At 33.9% G+C, this 14,000-nt stretch overlaps 1 long non-coding RNA gene across 1 annotated transcript; it reads right to left on the bottom strand.

Moving 5' to 3' along the window:
• Positions 1-4,465: 4,465 nt before the first annotated feature.
• LOC107305111 lies at positions 4,466-7,197 on the bottom strand. Its single transcript, XR_001551203.2, has 3 exons — positions 7,087-7,197; positions 5,991-6,154; positions 4,466-4,925 (listed from the first exon to the last, which is right to left on the bottom strand). It is a non-coding gene; the product is annotated as an uncharacterized LOC107305111 (long non-coding RNA).
• Positions 7,198-14,000: the final 6,803 nt, after the last annotated feature.

Genomic DNA, 14,000 nt, shown 5'->3' with positions numbered 1-14,000 from the left:
GAAAGGTAATGTTAAAAATCAATATAATACATATGGAGGATGTAATATAGTAATATGTTTGTTATGTTGGATGCATAATTGATATAAAGAGAATCTATTTAGATGGTCATCTAAATGACAATGTGGATGATCAAATTTAGTTGAGCCATTTAGAGTGCCCTTGTCATGTTAGAATATCTCCGAAAGACTAATTATCATACTAGCTATGTAGGATTTAGCTTGTATTGAAAAAAAAAACACACAACCTAGTCATTTACCGGGCCGATCCACCGGCTGCTCTGGCCCCCAAATCACATGGCCTCCACTCCAAATTTTACATCTATTTATATATAAATATTATTTCTAACTATAATTTAAATAATTAAGACAATAACATATATATATATATATGAAGTATATATATTGATTATTATTATTATTATATAGTATGATAAGAGTCTTTTCTCAGAAAATTAGGACAAGCCTTGGCATTTACCTCGACTAGTCAAATGGGTTAGATAGCTAAGTTTGACTAGGCAAATTTGAACGACAAAAATTGACTTGCCGTAAAGAGATTTATGCGGAAGATATAGTGTGAATAAGGCAAGATAAAAAAACGTGTAGATGATTGAATAGTAGAGTCGATGGAAGCTGATTCAGTCTCGAAAGATGTTTCCATAAAGGGTTAGGAGCATTCCATGTCAGAAATAGATTTAGTTTCCTCTACAAATTTGTTTTTTTCTTTTTCCTTTTTGGAATAAATTTTGATCAAGTTTTCTAACCGAATCGGACTATAAGAGCGGTATAATAACAGACTATAAGCCAGCTATAAATATATTTTAAGGAGATAAGAGAGAAGAGCACTGAGCTACAGATTTGTAGTCAGCTACAGCGCGGATTTCAAGACACAGTGTGTGTATGACCGGTGGAACATGTTAGTATATGTTTTGTAGGTAATTATTATAGGAGTTAACTATTAGATTAACTAGAGATGAATTAGAGTTAGTAGCTCGGTGTATTATTGAACTTGCTCTAAGTTCGTCTTTGTTTGGACTTAGGCTTATTGACTTAAAGCTTTTAAGCCGACTTTTTGGTTTGTATGGTACATGAGCTAGTTGCTTTAAAGCTTCAAGATGAACAGTGGGCGTGCTACCTCTATTTCAAATAAACCAACAAAAAAACTACTAAAATATAGTTTTTTCTTAATAATGTAAGAGTGGCTGGGCTTTAAAAAAAATATCCATTAAATTAAAGTTACTTGTTTTGTTAGGCTTATGCCTTTTGATTTAAAAGGCATATAAGCCCAATCAAAGAGGGTTAAGTAGTCCTGAGAATATAAATATGTTTACCTAGGGGCATGGTAGAGGAGCTCAATATATTCGGTGCATCACCACCCTTAATAATAGTTTTTTATGGAGCGAACTCTCAGCAGAGCTACATTGGATTTGATCATGTGTGGGTGAGTTCTAGTCACCCGATATAATCATATCAACTAGATCAATACTTTTTTGGTCAAGTTTGTATGATCGCTAGTTATCTTATCAACTCAATTTAAGTTACTTTTGTCTCTTAAACAGTTCTAGTCACCCGGTAATCTTATATTATCTTAGTTAGGTCCAATTTATTACATTGTTTTTATCAAATAGTTGTTATCCCTATTTTCTATAAATTTAATGGCATTCTCTATTCTCTCATGAAGCCACATCATTTCAATTATTTTTAGCCTTAGAATGATACATCAAGGGTGTAAATTAAGCCACATCATCTTAATTATTTTTAGCCTTAGGATGGTACATCAATGGTATAAATTGCATCTCTTCATATCATCTTAATTATTTTTAGCCTTTGGATAATTCATCAAGAGTGTAATTGCATCACTTTTCTCAAAAAGCACATCATACAACCCAATTATTTATAACCTATGGATAATTGATAAAGGTAAAAAACATATAAACATATGAAAAAACATATAGTAGGTAAGAAATTATTTTTATAACTCATATCCACTATCTTATCATACAGGACTCCCACAGCCACGCGCGGGGTATTTATATTGATTTATGTTGCACATTGTTTTTTCAGCCGATGAGTTATGATGTTGTCATATAAAAATAAAAGCTGTCAGCTTGTTAGATCGATCTTTAGCCTAGATCTGCTAAACGTTCCATCTATTCTTACTAATTATAATCTTATAATGTCTCTATTAAGCCGACTCTAGGAAGATTATTATTAATAAACGATATTGATTGTTCCGGTAAATCTGTGCTTATTTTTATTTGGCCATATATAGCTGATGGCTGTCGGTGTATCACATTAATAATTAACCAATATTTATTAAACTGTAAGTACAAGCGTGTGCTGGCTTGGTTATATCCAAGCTTTCGAGATTATTCTTAATAAGATGGGATAGATATTTTATATATTTAAGTTAATTATTAATTGATTACATTTGGTAATTTTTCATGCATCTTCATATATTGCTTTCACATCGATAATATAGTCGATTGATCTATTATAGTGTTTCCATATCAATTGGTTGGTTGCAACATCATCCATCAGCCTATCAGGAGATTAATTAGTTGATGTAACCAAATTTTTTTATATTTCTTATCTATTACATAGATTAAAAATTTTTTTACGACAACCAAACGAGTATAAAAAAGTTAACGGCGCCAAATATTTAGTGATGGAGGGAGTATTAATTAATGATAAATTAAGTATCAGATGTCACAAACTTAAAATTTGAGCTAATTACTCTCCTATTTCATTTTGCAAGACATTTTGGCTATACCTAAATTCATCTATTTATCTATTAATGTATATTGTTATATATGTATAGATTCATGAGTATTCATATAAATCTAAGCGATGCTAAAAAAATCTTATATCGTGAATCAGACATAGTAATTTTTAAACATTTTGTAGAAAGAATTTTTTATTAGTTTGCAAAGCATTCTAACGTAAAACCAGGGTAGTTTTCTTTCTTTTTTTTTTCCTTAGTTTGTTTTTCCTACCAAACGGAGCAAATAGCCCAGGACCCAAACTAGGCTGAGTATGCAGTGTGCTGTAGCTAGTAGTATCTGCGGTGCGCCTCTTGGTTTGACAACTTCATATAAACATATGCTGAAGTTTAAATTTTAGAATTTATTTTGGATTTTATTATGGGTTTTCCATTGTATATTATTTTATATCATTTACTTCTATAACAATAATAACATGTATATAGAATTTTATACGTAAATTACTTTTATAGATACTACTGTGTCACTAATTCTTATTCATCATTATAAGCGAAAGATGAGGCTGTTAATTCATCTTTTCAGCCTTCACACTGATGCATTTGCTATTAGAGTGGCAGGTGTATATGTGGTTTGAACTCAACGTCCAGTGTTTGATTCATGATATACTCACACTTTCTTCTTAGCAACTCGCTTTGTTCTAAAATAGAAATATTTCTAGTTTATTTAGCACAAAGTAAAATTAATATGAAAAGACTTAGATGACTCCCAAATCCTCGATAAATCTCTACAACTTTTAAAAAGTGAAGTCTTCCATCCCCATATCCCACGCCACGCAAAAATCATCGCTTAAAAAATAGAAAACATCAAGTGATTTTTTCATGGGGCGTTTCTTTTTTTATATGGGCATTGCAATTCATTACTTGTTGCATGTACATGTTTACAATTGTATGAACCATTTCTTTTTTTTTTCTATGGGCATGTGACTGCAATCCATTATTATGTGTGTGTACCTATTTGCAGTGCACAGATATATTTCTAGTATTAAAAAATTGAAGATAGAGGGATAGATAGGAAGAAACTTAAATAACATGTTATTAATAGGACAAATAGTATTGTAAACATTAATTTAAAAATATTTATATTATGTAAAAATATTTGAATTTTAAAAATGGATGTAGTATTCGATATTTTCAATTTTGGGTTCGCCTATTGGTCATTCGCCTGATTTTTTTGGAAGCCGTCAGTCGATTGTACTCCCCGTCCGATCTCCATCCAAAAGTTTGAATGCAAACACAAACAATAACGATTTTGCTGCTAACTGGTTATTTTATTGGGTCATTGTGTGGGCCGGTTTATTGGATCTGAAAAATTAGGCTGGATTTTTCTATTTCGTCTGGGCCATATGTGTAATGTGCGAAAAAAATGGATCTATATTTTGGGCTACATTTGTATTTAGGATTTCCTTTGTATTTTGGGCTTGACCCAAAAATATGAATGGTTACGTTGGAAATGAGTTTCGTTATGTGTGTTTCGGCTTTGGGCTTTTGTGCAAGCCACGTATATAAATAGGTGAAAAAATAAGGTGGGAAGATAAAAAAAAACTCGCGTGAAAAACATACCCATCTATCCCAGATTAAACATATTAAATCAAGAGAATAGAGAGATCCGGTCGATGAAGACAACATGAGAGGAAAAAAATACATTGTAGTTTTGCCTTTTGGTTTGTATGTCTGAATCCATCCACATACAAAATTTTACTGCTCTTTGCCCCTAAACAAGAAGAATAAGCAATACAACAGCAATATACCCTCAGAAGAAGGTTCAACTTATCATACCAACCTGACGTTCTCTTGGTGCATTATGTGTTTATTCTGTCTCTTTTTTCCAAAGTCTACATACGTTACAAATGATAGAAAGCTATGATTTTCTATCAAGGAATAATACAAGTATACAACTGCCCTAAACATGAATATAAGACTTGCTCCACTGCACTACCAGTTGCCAACGACTGCTGCACTTGCAGGTTACTCCCAAAAATTACATACATATTGCTACTTATCCTACTGCCACCACTGCATCCATAGTTCACTCCCATAGAACAAGCATGGGGATCACATATAGCCAGGGGAGTGAAGTCCCACCTCTCTTGTATCTCTTGCTACTGCAGACCGATTTCTCTAGAGAATTGGCGCAAAGGATATTGGCCTGTAGATCACAAGCAAAACAGTCCAAAAAATCAGCAGAAAGAAGAGTAGATGCAAATAGCAGCAACACAACACACACCTGGATTTTACGCTAACACAAAATGCTTTCCAAAACATATAAAAACTACTGTTGCACTTAATGTATACTGAAGTTACAGTTCATTTGTACTAAAGTTGCTTGTTTGCATATTATGCAACTATAGGTTAAGCTATGTGCAAGTTCAGTGCTTAAGAAAAAGACATGGTAAATAGCAAAAATTTAGATTATATTCTGATAGAGCAATCAAATCTCAATTTGACAAAAATTTCCCACCTAGGTACAAAATTATGATAGAATGACATAAAGCAATCCGAGATTAATTTTTTTCCAACTCAACCAGAATCATGAAATCTATTATTGCACTTAATTTATATTGAAGTTGCACTTTTTTATGTTAAAGTTGCATGTTTTCATATTTTGCAACTCTAGTTTAAGCTATGTGCAAATTTAGCATATATATTGTGCAAGTATAGGTGACCGATAGTTTAGAAAAAGAAATCAGCGAGCTGATAAATAGCAAAATTTAGACCAGACATTGACAAAGCGAACAAATCTCACCCAACAAAATTACCCACCCAGCTGCAAAATTTTCCATTATGTATAGACAAAATTAACAGAGACCATGATTTAATTTTGGTCTGAGTCAGATGAGGATGAACGGCTTGAGTCAGATGATGATGTGCTATCTTCATCTGAGCTGCTTGACTTCATTTTTTTTTTAAACTGAGTTTGCACATATAATCGAAAAGTGCGGTGAGTCCCAAACAAAAAATACAGTCTCCTTAAAAAAACTTAAAGTACAAACAAAACAAAAAAAATGTGTCATCGGTAGTTCTCAGAGCAAAATTAACAGCGACAAAAAAGCAAGCATCATATCAGAAGGACAAAAAGGGCAGTGATCAAAGATGAGAGTATCATTTGGCATCTGCAAATGAGTGTATTTAGAACACACAAAGCGGTGGGAAATCACTGCATGTCCTACATTAAGGTTTACTGTCATGAGATTCCGTTAGACAGTTAGTTTACATGTCCAGATGTTGCATTTCCTCCATTCACACTGTAGAAGTCATCCTCGCAGTCAGAATCTAACCATGCCTCCTCCTTAATGAAATTGGTAAAGCCCAGTCTGGGCTTCCCCGCAAAAGAATCTAACCATGCCCGCGAGTCAAAGAACATCTCATCCTTGCTACCTGCAAACGTTTAGTTCTGTAAGTTCCACTGTTCATTAAAATAAATCTGTATATTAAGGTCAGAGAAGCATGTGTAACCATGGTACAAATTCAATCAGCTTAATTACTGGAGACAGCAAAATCAACTAAGTGCCCCCAGGTGACAGATAAGAATGATCAGAATGCACAAAATAGTCAACTTGTACCTCCTCATCGGTGATTGGTAACACGAGAGCTAGCAGTTGATTTTGGACAAAGTGATACTACTAGATGCAAAACCACTGCACCCTCAGGCTAATCAAATGGCTATGAAGCAAAAAAAAAAAAAAGAGTTGGATGAACCTGAATAGAAAACCAAACTGTATGGACAGTGTCTATCTGTTTCAGTTAACATGCTCAATTCCTACTGAAACAATCAATCTATTTGATTTTCAGAAACAGTTGTTAACACAAATAAGCAGTCTTTTGATCTCCAGAAGCTATTGTTAACACCAGAAAACATCCCTTTCAAATTCTTAAATCCAGACCCAAACAATAAATCAATAAACAAACAAAAGACATAAATATTGTTCGTATTTCAACACTGGGATTTCTAGAGTAGCATTCCCAATAAATATGTTTTGATAATCCGAGAGTCACAGCGTTTTCGCATAGAACAAAACAAAAAATAACATCCTCTCTCATCACATACATGGTGCTCTCCTCCCCAACCCCCTCCCTCCCCTGATTCACACACAAAATATGTGACCGACCTGCTTTCGCAAAATCAATCCAAAACATATACCGTATAAAATATGAAATATCGACATTACTTTGCAAACAAAAAAAACCCTAAATCAGCAACTTAACCAATAGGGAGCACATGAAAAACTCTGAATCAGGAACTTACCAATAGAGAAACACCAAAAGCCCTAAATCATGAACTTGAACAATAGGAAACACAATAGACTCACCCGTGCATCATCTGAGCAAGGAAACAGAAGCCCCCGCTGCCGTCGTCTCCGCGCCTCCGCGATGGCCCTAACTCTCCACCCGTGAAATTGCTTGCCCTGACTCCAAGGTGATCAATGAGACGATGACTACCGCTGGTCTACTAGCCCGCAGCAAGTTAAATGGGCTGGGCCCATAAAATTGTGATCTGTTAAGATAAAAGAAAGCCTTGTCTGGCCTGGTTTCATGCACAAATCTTGGAGCAGATCCTATTGACGAAAATTCGACTGACAGTTTTAAAATTATCAGGCACCTGATGAATAGCAAAAGCGTTCAATTTTTCACTGCAATCGCTTCGATCCACCCTCTCGGCCCTCGATGAAAAACAGTAGTAATACGCCCGGAATTTTCTTTTGTCCTTTTTTTTTCTCTACATATGTACGGGCCAGAAAAGAGAAAACGAGGCCCATCCAAAGATTCCCAACCAAAGAATGGATTCTCCACTTTTCCCCCGTTGTCTTTGTCTACGATTTTACTTCATTTTTGGGCCAGATATAAAGCCCATGCAAACAAGATTAATACTCCCTTCCGCTGCCATCATTATTGATGTCTTGGATAATGTTAAAGTCAAACTATTATGACACTTTGATCATCAATAATTTTTAAAATATTTAGTTTGAATATGCAGAATAGTATTACAAAGTACTTTTGAAAAATATTTGAATTATTTTTATGTACTCTAAAAGACAATTATAGTCAAAGAAATAGGATTGAACCAACTAGCAAACCAATAAAGGTTCTGTTTGATTAGGCCCCTGAGTTGGTACCTCCATAGGATTGAACCAACTATTTGTCAGGTGACTGTTCTCCTAGAAGTAAATAAAATAAAAAACGGCATTTAAGATACAATAAGAGAATATTAACATAAAATTTAAATATATATTAGTAGTATTTGTATTAGAAGAGATGTGTGGTACTAGTTTTTGTAACATGGAGATATAAAAAGTATGACTAGTGTTATGCATTGTGATGGTCGTTATATGATACTCTCTACGTCCCAAATTGATTGTTATATAAGAGAAAAGTAGAAATCTCAAATTGACCATCATATAAGAGAAAATAGTCTATTATGCATTAATTGTAGCGTGAAAGACCCTTTGATTAACACGTGCATTAAATGCTTACGTATCTACCCAATCAGTTTTGATTATGCATGTATACATGCAGTTTGGGATTCGTGACACTAGTTTTCCAATGCTAATTAAATAGATTCTTAATCTTTATACCTATATCTCATATGATGATCAATTTGGATGGAGGGAGTATATCTATATCAAGCTGCACAAGATATGGGTGGACCAACTAAACACAATTAATGAATCATCTGATGATTATGCAGTGGACTACACTGTCACCTGTCAGGGAAGTAGGGATAAAATTTGGTGGTCCGGCTGCGCACGCAGCACTAGTTGTTTTGAATTAACTGGTTAATTAGTTTGCTCTAAATACAGCGGTAGCATTGTCCCAACACACCAGTTAAATATTGGAATCTTGTCAAACTGTATGTGCAAGATTATTATTTGGTATCAAGGATAGGAAATACAACCGTATAATCTCGAATCTATAATATTTAACTGCAGTTTGCAAGATTATTTAACGAGAAATTTTACGATACTTGAGTATATACCGAGAGGTATTAAAATTTTAGTGTAAAATTAGATACTAAAGAGGTACCAAGTTTACATAGAAAAAAATACCATCCTGGTACCTTCTCAAGGATTATAAAATTGTTCTTATTTAATGCATGGATTAACAAGGGCATTTATTTGTTTGTTTATTTATTTTTATTTTTAACAGAAATAATAGCAAGTTAAGTTGTTAGAAGCTTAAGGTGCACTTTAATGTTTAGTTTGTTCCTATCATAGTGTTCTGAAGTTGCAGTCCACAGCCGGTCCTTGCGGTGCCATGCATTAAGCCTTTCACAATCGGTTGCCTTGCACTACCAGAAACACATGACTAATAGATTTATTTTATTTTTTTCTTTTGAAAAAACTGACATTTTAACTGAGATATATAGCTGTTCAAACAAAAGTGAAATATTGCATGTTTTATCAAATCAACTATTAATGTCATTTCAGAATGTTAAACTTTCTAGGTTTTATATTTATATGAATGTTAATGAATCTAGATACATATACAAATCATATAAATCAATTAATAGATAAATCTAGGCAGAATCAGAAAGCTTTATAATATAGAATAGAGGAAATATATACGAACCCTTAATTACCACATTTAATATGTTGTGTTATCCATGTTTCGACCGTTTTATTCAGTATTTTTCAGTAATTCCATCAATGATATTTATCATAAAAATGAACATGTCTGGATTGCATTACATGAAAGTGGCTTTCCTATCGAATTATTAACTGATTCCTAGCAGACAGACCCTCTCTGTTGAAAAGCAAATGAGAAGAAAATTCTAATATGTCCCCCTGTACCTCTTAAAGCATGAAGCATCATGGTCAATTCAAATAATTTCCAGAATGATTTTGAAGTGCTGTTGCCACTGTAGCAGCTTAAGCAATGGAGGCAGGACTAGTGCAGTAAGCCCATATGTACTTTCATACTTGAACTTAATTGATTTCTGTTACACGGTTACTATAGTGCTACTAGTATCTTTAGTTGCCACCAACCGAAGTTAACTGGACACATGCGACTAAAACCATCATTATCAAATGCATCGTATGGTAAGATTTATCTATCACGGTGAAAAAAAAACTCTCCAAATAAAACCACCCAAAATATTTATCTGAACACATGTTTATGTTTATGGTTGTGTGAACCAGCGAAGTAGGAGTATAATATTAGCATGGTTAAATACATATTTTTTTAAGTACAAATCGGAGATTTGCTTTGGTCCAATAAAAAGTGTCTCAATGTACCAATACCTCACGATAATAGATCGTTCCCCATCATTAGATCTAGCTAAATAGGATAGACATTGTTAGATCTAATGATAAAAACGACTTGGTACCATGAGATACCGGTGCCTCGAGCTATTTTTTGTTGGACCGAGATAAAACTCTACAAATTAACAAAATTAAGCTAGCTTAACATGTACTCCCCCCTACAAAAAGAGGCTTTGTTTAGCTTTCTTTAAAGCTAATTTTGCCCCCTTATTTAGACCATTAACTAAAGTCATCAAATAGGAGTCTATATATCGGTTAAATGAAAGGAGAATGACGTGGCAAACAACCTAGCTAAACTCTACCTACAAAACAGCGTAACTTGGTAGATAACTTTGTCAGGAACCTTCTGTTTTTATGCTCATCAGCAATGCATAATTGCTTAGTCTTTGTCTTTATACGCACATGTGTCACTTGACCGAAACAATTCAAAGCTTATGCATAAACATACAAGAGATAATACCTTTAATCTTAAGCAAACTTTTAATGTAATTCAATAATTGCTCCAAAAACACTATTAAGCTGATTCATTGAAAACCATATCTGCCAAAACTAATCATCACAATTCAAGCCACAATCAAAGCAAACAAAACATATATTTTGGCACCACATGTACTGCTCTGAAATGATGCTACAAGAGGACCTGATCAAGTACTTGCAGTGTCTTGGATGCCCCAGACAAGAACAGTACTTTCTCTCACCAATCTGCTTATAAATTTAATTTAAACATGTAGTTCCAGGAGTTCAATAATTATTTTGCATGGATACGTTGTTAGGATGGGTTCAAAAAAAATACTCTGTTGTTCGTATAAACAAAACCGTACCAATAAATCTAATTAATGTGGTACCATGTGATTACCTACCGCTTCACTATACACATACAGTAGTTGTGAAGGAAAATGGTTGCAGGTTCTGCTTTTCTTTTTCTTGGTTTTATTAAACCTCAGAGATGCTGGGTGGTGTTCTACGCAATTGACATTTTTTTTGGCTCAATTATTGTGTCCATTGATTTTGTTACCACTTACTTGGATTTTATGTTGTATAATGTTTCGGGGATTCAAATATAGAAGATGTTATGATAAATGTTTAATAGCGTAATAAAAATTCACCGATTATTTTTCTGCGAGGGGGTAGCCTAAAAATATTTATTTAACAAAAAGGCAATTACTATGAAATACGCCATCAGCCTGTTTTAGTGTGACCTTAGCTTGAAATTCACTAATACAACATATAAGTCCATATTCTTCTATGCTACAACATATACTTAAAATCTATGCGCCAGAGTAAATTTTGACTAGAGAGACATATTATTTGCCAATATTTATGGATTTATAATATGTGCTGGGAATAACATTCGGCATCATATTAACATGTTTGAGTTTAAAGCTGCATTTGGTTATCTGAAGTTTATATCATCAGACTTTTTGTCGCTGAAAATATTTTATTGAACAAATTTGGAGATCCACCCTCCAAGACTATGAAAGGAAAAAAAATATTCAAAAAGGATGGAGTTGATCATATACTAAAAAACTCTATTTTTGTACTTATCTTGTGGCAATGTGTAATTAGGTAATTAGGTATGGCAGGCACCAGAAAATAAAGCAGTGCATTTTTAACATTCTTTGAGCTATGACATTTGCAACAACAAAATAGGACTGCTGTTTGTTTGGCAGACGGTCAGGTTGCTTATCTGTAGATTTCTCACGCATAAAAACAATACAATCTTCTGGTACAATGATGAAGAAAAATCCATCAAGAGTTGGAGTAGCTATAATGATGGTATTCTTAATTGTGGCAATTAATTGAAGAAATATCCATCAGTCATCACCCTCATCTACCTGTGAGCTGTACACCACTAATCCATCACTACGCAATCAGCTATAGTCAGCACTCAGGCCTCAGCATCAGCAGCAACAAAAGCAGAACAGCACAACACCTATGGCCATATATAATTTGGGTATGAGCTATATCACACAAAAAAATTTGAGGAATAAAAAAATTCTAAATCCTTTTTACCTAAAAGCTACAAACATTACTTGGTCCACTCTAAAATACATCAAGTTTTCAGAAATATATTTGATCAGACATTTAAGTTTTTTCCTTTTTTTAAAAAAATAGGTCTTAAGATTTGATTATCGTTTTGAATTTTGATTGTATGTATGAAAATTATAAAGTAATATATAATTACAGGTTTTGGCGCGCGTCTGTAGACCTTTTTGTAAAGTTTAGAAAATATCATACATGAATCTTAGATATTCTGGAAGAATCATGTCAAACTGCCAACAACCCCACATGTATGAATAAATAATATTAATACAGAATGAGGTTTCATGAAACATTAGTAGAAACAATCCATGGCTACGTGGTATGTGCTGATTTTTTCTCAAAATTATCGTACTGATGTATTTCAAATGTACCGTCATATTAATAATGTAGATATATAGTGTACATTAAAATTGAAACTAAACCAGAGTACTTCTTCTTTTGTGCCTTGTTCGTTAGACAAGGTTTCATCATAGACTACGACTGGTATATCTTTTTGTCTATTTACCATTATTTACACTTTAAACGATATTGACTATTTGAACACACATGAATGTGGTTTAAACAATTTGCGCTCTTCAATTTTACTAACCTAGGTTGATGAGTTTGGGTGATCAAACTAAACTACTCACCTAAGTTATCTTTTACAATCCTTAGATGATAGCGGCTCAATTAGTCTTTATAAATGTAAATTGCAAGAATTTAAATGCAATAGTAAATGGACAAGTGAGAAGGAATTTTCATACAATATTTTAACACTTGCAGGTTTTCTAGTCCCCGTCAAAGTGAATCCAACTTTACCACTCAACCACAAAGCCTTCTAACCCCTTGTCAAGGGATGGACAAGGTGCTATGAAATAATCTTCATGAGTCTCAATCGCTAAAAGTAACTCTTCCTTTGCTCAGAAGGTGGTGAGCTCTGAAACCACTCAAAAGTCACTTAGGCCTCCGCAATCTTCTTGGAAGGTTACCAGGACCCCACCAAGCCGTCTATAAGGCGACAACCTCCAAAAGTAACAAATAGCAATATCGGATTGGAGATAATCAAGTGCCACATAAGCTAAAATAATGATGTAGCTGGGATGTACTGTATTCGAGTGCAAGGATATAAGGAGAAACCAAACATGCAATCCTAGTGTGACATTTGATCATCTTTTCCCAAGCTTGCCACCCCTATGTAGTACGACAAAGCTAAAACAATCTAGCTTTACATTTTGATCGCCTGGCTCCTCGATCAATTAAGCAAACCACCAGACGATTCATCTTTGCTTCGTAACATTGCGTCATCAATTTTAATCGGTGGTCACCATCCTTGATGTGTGGATTTAACTCTTCTTGCATACTCTTAATACAATAATTAGTCTATAAGTAGTGCTTATCATTAATTATCAAAATAATTAGCGGGACCTATATGCTTCAACGACCAACAACTACAGGGATCGAGTGCCAATTAACTTCCTCCGCTGTGGTGCATGTTTGCTCGGCGACGGGATTTTTTTTATTTTTTAAACTTTTTTATCAAATAAATTTATTACTAAACCTTGGATGAAAATATTCTCACCGTATGAATTTTTTGTCCATGCCACCAACATTAACGTGGCAAGACAACGCTGCCATGCAGAATTCTAATCAGAGACATGGTCAAAAGGTTTATATGGTAGAAATATTTTCATCCGAGGTTTAATAGTAAATTTATTTGATAAAAATGTTTTTTTTAAAAAAAAACCAGCGGCGGCATAGTCCTAGTCTAGACGAATGTTCTTGGCTTCTCTGCTAAGTAGTGCTTAATTTCCCCGAAAATGAAAAATGTTACACATACATATAAAAAATGTTCTTACAAACTCTTTATGAAAACTAATGGGGGCAAACTGTGGTTGCATCTCGACTTATATTAACTACTAATTGACTAAATGAAATGGGGTAAG

The sequence above is a fragment of the Oryza brachyantha genome, chromosome 10, assembly GCF_000231095.2.
Source record: "Oryza brachyantha chromosome 10, ObraRS2, whole genome shotgun sequence".
Classification (NCBI taxonomy): domain Eukaryota; kingdom Viridiplantae; phylum Streptophyta; class Magnoliopsida; order Poales; family Poaceae; genus Oryza; species Oryza brachyantha.
This window is presented reverse-complemented; position numbering and strand designations above follow the sequence as displayed.